The sequence below is a fragment of the Mixophyes fleayi genome, chromosome 4 (assembly GCF_038048845.1).
Source record: "Mixophyes fleayi isolate aMixFle1 chromosome 4, aMixFle1.hap1, whole genome shotgun sequence".
Lineage (NCBI taxonomy): Eukaryota > Metazoa > Chordata > Amphibia > Anura > Limnodynastidae > Mixophyes > Mixophyes fleayi.
In genome coordinates, this window is record NC_134405.1 from 283,999,535 (window position 1) to 284,004,534 (window position 5,000).

General features: G+C 46.1%; 7 non-coding genes and 15 pseudogenes across 7 annotated transcripts in view; all 22 read left to right on the forward strand.

The window, feature by feature from the left end:
* LOC142156305 (5S ribosomal RNA) overlaps positions 1–76 on the forward strand; it is a 119-nt gene extending 43 nt beyond the window's left edge. The window contains exon 1 of the ribosomal RNA XR_012692370.1: positions 1–76. This exon is cut by the window's left edge and continues 43 nt beyond it. This is a non-coding gene — a ribosomal RNA (5S ribosomal RNA).
* An 82-nt stretch (positions 77–158) lies between these two features.
* LOC142153749 (5S ribosomal RNA) lies at positions 159–277 on the forward strand (annotated as a pseudogene).
* An 80-nt stretch (positions 278–357) lies between these two features.
* On the forward strand, positions 358–476 carry LOC142154124 (5S ribosomal RNA; annotated as a pseudogene).
* Positions 477–557: 81 nt separating this feature from the next.
* LOC142154045 (5S ribosomal RNA) lies at positions 558–676 on the forward strand (annotated as a pseudogene).
* Positions 677–916: 240 nt separating this feature from the next.
* On the forward strand, positions 917–1,035 carry LOC142154838 (5S ribosomal RNA; annotated as a pseudogene).
* Positions 1,036–1,116: 81 nt separating this feature from the next.
* On the forward strand, positions 1,117–1,234 carry LOC142154474 (5S ribosomal RNA; annotated as a pseudogene).
* An 80-nt stretch (positions 1,235–1,314) lies between these two features.
* On the forward strand, positions 1,315–1,433 carry LOC142153678 (5S ribosomal RNA; annotated as a pseudogene).
* An 82-nt stretch (positions 1,434–1,515) lies between these two features.
* On the forward strand, positions 1,516–1,634 carry LOC142154031 (5S ribosomal RNA; annotated as a pseudogene).
* Positions 1,635–2,074: 440 nt separating this feature from the next.
* Positions 2,075–2,193, forward strand: LOC142154207 (5S ribosomal RNA; annotated as a pseudogene).
* An 81-nt stretch (positions 2,194–2,274) lies between these two features.
* Positions 2,275–2,393, forward strand: LOC142153970 (5S ribosomal RNA; annotated as a pseudogene).
* An 81-nt stretch (positions 2,394–2,474) lies between these two features.
* On the forward strand, positions 2,475–2,593 carry LOC142154606 (5S ribosomal RNA; annotated as a pseudogene).
* Positions 2,594–2,674: 81 nt separating this feature from the next.
* LOC142154576 (5S ribosomal RNA) lies at positions 2,675–2,793 on the forward strand. The gene has a single exon (XR_012691648.1). It is a non-coding gene; the product is annotated as a 5S ribosomal RNA (ribosomal RNA).
* Positions 2,794–2,874: 81 nt separating this feature from the next.
* LOC142155788 (5S ribosomal RNA) lies at positions 2,875–2,993 on the forward strand. Its single transcript, XR_012691878.1, has one exon. It is a non-coding gene; the product is annotated as a 5S ribosomal RNA (ribosomal RNA).
* An 81-nt stretch (positions 2,994–3,074) lies between these two features.
* LOC142155451 (5S ribosomal RNA) lies at positions 3,075–3,193 on the forward strand (annotated as a pseudogene).
* Positions 3,194–3,273: 80 nt separating this feature from the next.
* LOC142153636 (5S ribosomal RNA) lies at positions 3,274–3,392 on the forward strand (annotated as a pseudogene).
* A 240-nt stretch (positions 3,393–3,632) lies between these two features.
* Positions 3,633–3,751, forward strand: LOC142154773 (5S ribosomal RNA). The gene has a single exon (XR_012691667.1). It is a non-coding gene; the product is annotated as a 5S ribosomal RNA (ribosomal RNA).
* An 81-nt stretch (positions 3,752–3,832) lies between these two features.
* On the forward strand, positions 3,833–3,951 carry LOC142154861 (5S ribosomal RNA; annotated as a pseudogene).
* Positions 3,952–4,032: 81 nt separating this feature from the next.
* Positions 4,033–4,151, forward strand: LOC142156308 (5S ribosomal RNA). The gene has a single exon (XR_012692373.1). It is a non-coding gene; the product is annotated as a 5S ribosomal RNA (ribosomal RNA).
* An 80-nt stretch (positions 4,152–4,231) lies between these two features.
* Positions 4,232–4,350, forward strand: LOC142153361 (5S ribosomal RNA). Its single transcript, XR_012691496.1, has one exon. It is a non-coding gene; the product is annotated as a 5S ribosomal RNA (ribosomal RNA).
* Positions 4,351–4,431: 81 nt separating this feature from the next.
* Positions 4,432–4,550, forward strand: LOC142155655 (5S ribosomal RNA). Its single transcript, XR_012691767.1, has one exon. It is a non-coding gene; the product is annotated as a 5S ribosomal RNA (ribosomal RNA).
* An 81-nt stretch (positions 4,551–4,631) lies between these two features.
* Positions 4,632–4,750, forward strand: LOC142154188 (5S ribosomal RNA; annotated as a pseudogene).
* An 81-nt stretch (positions 4,751–4,831) lies between these two features.
* Positions 4,832–4,950, forward strand: LOC142154621 (5S ribosomal RNA; annotated as a pseudogene).
* The last annotated feature ends 50 nt before the right edge of the window (positions 4,951–5,000 follow it).

Sequence of the window (5,000 nt, forward strand, 5' to 3'; positions counted from 1 at the left end):
CTTGGAAGCTAAGCAGGGCCGGGCCTGGTTAGTACTTGGATGGGAGACCACCTGGGAATACCAGGTGCTGTAGGCCTTTTTTTTTTTCTCTCTTGTTCCGGCTTCCTTCAATGCTTGTTTTTCGATGTATTAGAGATGTAGGTCAATAGGAAAACAATACTTACAGCCACACCACCCTGAGCAAGCCCAATCTCGTCTGATCTTGGAAGCTAAGCAGGGCTGGGCCTGGTTAGTACTTGGATGGGAGACCACCTGGAAATACCAGGTACTGTAGGCTTTTTTTTTTCTCTCTTGTTCCGGCCTCCTTCAATGCTGGTTTTGAGATGTATAAGAGATGTAGGTCAATAGGAAACCAATACCTACAGCCACACCACCCTGAACAAGCCCAATCTCATCTGATCTTGAAAGCTAAGCAGAGCCAGGCCTGGTTAGTACTTGGATGGGAGACCACCGGGGAATACCAGGTGCTGTAGGCCTTTTTTTCTTCTCTCTTGTTCCGGCTTCCTTCAATGCTGGTTTTGAGATGTATAAGAGATGTAGGTCAATAGGAAACCAATACCTACAGCCACACCACCCTGAACAAGCCCAATCTTGTCTGATCTTGGAAGCTAAGCAGAGCCAGGCCTGGTTAGTACTTGGATGGGAGACCACCTGGGAATACCAGGTGCTGTAGGCCTTTTTTTCTTCTCTCTTGTTCCGGCTTCCTTCAATGCTGGTTTCTAGATGTATAAGAGATGAAGGTCAATAGGAAACCAAAACCTACAGCTACACATCTCTAAACAAGCCCACTCTTGTCTGATCTTGAAAGCTAAGCAGGTGCGGGCCTGGTTAGTACTTTTTTTTTTCTCTCTTGTTCTGGCTTCCTTCAATGCTGATTTTGAGATGTATAAGTGATGTAGGTCATTAGGAAACCAAAACCTACAGCCACACCACCCTGGACAAGCCCAATCTCGTCTGATCTTGGAAGCTAAGCAGGGCTAGGCCTGGTTAGTACTTGGATGGGAGACCACCTGGGACTAACAGGTGCTATAGACTTTTTTTTTTTTTCTCTTGTTCCGGCTTCCTTCAATGCTTGTTTTTAGATGTATAAGAGATGTAGGTTAATAGGAAAACAATACCTACAGCCTCACCACCCTGAACAAGCCCAATCTCGTCTGATCTTGGAAGCTAAGCAGGGCTGGGCCTGGTTAGTACTTGGATGGAGACCACCTGGAAATACCAGGTACTGTAGGCTTTTTTTTTTCTCTCTTGTTCCGGCCTCCTTCAATGCTGGTTTTGAGATGTATAAGAGATGTAGGTCAATAGGCAACCAATACCTACAGCCGCACCACCCTGAACAAGCCCAATCTCATCTGATCTTGGAAGATAAGCAGAGCCGGGCCTGGTTAGTACTTGGATGGGAGACCACCTGGGAATATCAGGTGCTGTAGGCATTTTTTTTTTTCTCTCTTGTTCCGACTTCCTTCAATGCTTGTTTTTAGATGTATAAGAGATGTAGGTCAATAGAAAAACAATACCTACAGCCACACCACCCTGAACAAGCCCAATCTCATCTGATCTTGAAAGCTAAGCAGGGCTGGGCATGGTTAGTACTTGGATGCGAGACCACCTGGGAATACCAGGTGCTGTAGGCCCTTTCTTTTTTCTCTCTTGTTCTGGCTTCCTTCAATGCTGGTGTTGAGATGTATAAGAGATGTAGGTCAATAGGAAACTAATACCTACAGCCACTCCACCTTGAACAAGCACAATCTCGTCTGATCTTGAAAGATAAGCCGCCCCAGGCCTAGTTAGTACATGGATGGGAGACCACCTGGGAATACCAGGTGCTGTAGGCCTTTTTTTTTTCTCTCTTGTTCCGACTTCCTTCAATGCTGGTTTTGAGATGTATAAGAGATGTAGGTCAATAGGGGACCAATACCTACAGAAACACCACCCTGAACAAGCCCAATCTCGTCTGATCTTGAAAGCTAAGCAGGTGCGGCCTGGTTAGTACTTTTTTTTTTCTCTCTTGTTCTGGCTTCCTTCAATGCTGGTTTTGAGATGTATAAGTGATGTAGGTCATTAGGAAACCAATACCTACAGCCACACCACCCTGAACAAGCCCAATCTCGTCTGATCTTGGAAGCTAAGCAGGGCCAGCCCTAGTTAGTACTTGGATGGGAGACCACCTGGGAATACCAGGTGCTGTAGGCTTTTTTTTTTTCTCTCTTGTTCCGGCTTCCTTCAATGCTGGTTTTTAGATGTATAAGAGATGTAGGTCAATGGGAAAACAATACCTACAGCCGCACCACCCTGAACAAGCCCAATCTACTCTGATCTTGGAAGCTAAGCAGGGACGGGCCTGGTTAGTACTTGGATGGGAGACCACCTGAGAATACCAGGTGCTGTAGGCCTTTTTTTTTTTTCTCTTGTTCCGGCTTCCTTCAATGCTGGTTTTTAGATGTATAAGAGATGTAGGTCAATAAGAAACCAATACCTACAGCCACACCACCCTGAACAAGCCCAATCTCGTCTGATCTTGGAAGCTAAGCAGAGCCGGGCCTGGTTAGTACTTGGATGCGAGACCACCTGGCAATACCAGGTGCTGTAGGGCTTTTTTTCTTCTCTCTTGTTCCGGCTTCCTTCAATGCTGGTTTCTAGATGTATAAGAGATGTAGGTCAATATGAAAACAATACCTACAGCCACACCACCCTGGAGAAGCCCAATCTCGTCTGATCTTGGAAGCTAAGCAGGGACGGGCCTGGTTAGTACTTGGATGGGAGACCACCTGAGAATACCAGGTGCTGTAGGCCTTTTTTTTTTTTCTCTTGTTCCGGCTTCCTTCAATGCTGGTTTTTAGATGTATAAGAGATGTAGGTCAATAAGAAACAAATACCTACAGCCACACCACCCTGAACAAGCCCAATCTCGTCTGATCTTGGAAGCTAAGCAGAGCCGGGCCTGGTTAGTACTTGGATGGGAGACCACCTGAGAATACCAGGTGCTGTAGGCCTTTTTTTTTTCTCTCTTGTTCTGGCTTCCTTCAATGCTGGTGTTGAGATGTATAAGAGATGTAGGTCAATAGGAAACTAATACCTACAGCCACTCCACCTTGAACAAGCACAATCTCGTCTGATCTTGAAAGATAAGCAGCGCCAGGCCTAATTAGTACATGGATGGGAGACCACCTGGGAATACCAGGTGCTGTAGGCCTTTTTTTTTCTCTTTTGATCCGGCTTCCTTCAATGCTGGTTTTCAGATGTATAAGTGATGTAGGTCAATAGGAAACCAATACCTACAGCCACACCACCCTGAACAAGCCCAATCTCGTCTGATCTTGGAAGATAAGCAGAGCCAGGCCTGGTTAGTACTTGGATGGGAGACCACCTGGGAATACCAGGTGCTGTAGGCCTTTTTTTCTTCTCTCTTGTTCCGGCTTCCTTCAATGCTGGTTTCTAGATGTATAAGAGATGAAGGTCAATAGGAAACCAAAACCTACAGCTACACATCTCTAAACAAGCCCACTCTCGTCTGATCTTGAAAGCTAAGCAGGTGCAGGCCTGGTTAGTACTTTTTTTTTTCTCTCTTGTTCTGGTTTCCTTCAATGCTGGTTTTGAGATGTATAAGTGATGTAGGTCATTAGGAAACCAATACCTACAGCCACACCACCCTGGACAAGCCCAATCTCGTCTGATCTTGGAAGCTAAGCAGGGCCGGACCTGGTTAGTACTTTGATGGGAGACCACCTGGGAATACCAGGTGCTGTAGGCCTTTTTTTTTTCTCTCTTGTTCCGGCTTCCTTCAATGCTGGTTTTGAGATGTATAAGAGATGTAGGTCAATAGGAAACCAATACCTACAGCCACACTACCCTGAACAAGCCCAATCTCGTCTGATCTTGGAAGCTAAGCAGGGCTAGGCCTGGTTCGTACTTGGATGGGAGACCACCTGGGACTAACAGGTGCTATAGACTTTTTTTTTTTTTCTCTTGTTCCTGCTTCCTTCAATGCTTGTTTTTAGATGTATAAGAGATGTAGGTTAATAGGAAAACAATACCTACAGCCTCACCACCCTGGACAAGCCCAATCTCATCTGATCTTGGAAGCTAAGCAGGGCTGGGCCTGGTTAGTACTTGGATGGGAGACCACCTGGAAATACCAGGTGCTGTAGGCTTTTTTTTTTCTCTCTTGTTCCGGCCTCCTTCAATGCTGGTTTTGAGATGTATAAGAGATGTAGGTCAATAGGCAACCAATACCTACAGTCACACCACACTGAACGAGCCCAATCTCGTCTGGTCTTGGAAGCTAAGCAGAGCCGGGCCTGGTTAGTACTTGGATGGGAGACCACCTGGGAATACCAGGTGCTGTAGGCCTTTTTTTCTTCTCTCTTGTTCCGGCTTCCTTCAATGCTGGTTTCTAGATGTATAAGAGATGTAGGTCAATATGAAAACAATACCTACAGCCACACCACCCTGGAGAAGCCCAATCTCGTCTGATCTTGGAAGCTAAGCAGAGCCGGGCCTGGTTAGTACTTGGATGGGTGACCACCTGGGAATACCAGGTGCTGTAGGCCTTTTTTTCTTCTCTCTTGTTCCGGCTTCCTTCAATGCTGGTTTCTAGATGTATAAGAGATGTAGGTCAATAGAAAAACAATACCTACAGCCACACCACCTTGAACAAGCCTAATCTCATCTGATCTTGGAAGCAAAGCAGGGCTGGGCCTGGTTAATACTTGGGTGGGAGACCACCTGGAAATACCAGGTGCTGTAGGCTTTTTTTTTTTCTCTCTTGTTCCTGCCTCCTTCAATGCTGGTTTTGAGATGTATAAGAGATGTAGGTCAATAGGAAACCAATACCTACTGCCACACCACCCTGAACAAGCCCAATCTCGTCTGATCTTGGAAGCTAAGCAGAGCCAGGCCTGGTTAGTACTTGGATGGAAGACCACCTGGGAATACCAGATGCAGTAGGCCTTTTTTTCTTCTCTCCTGTTCCGGCTTCCTTCAATGCTGGTTTCTAGATG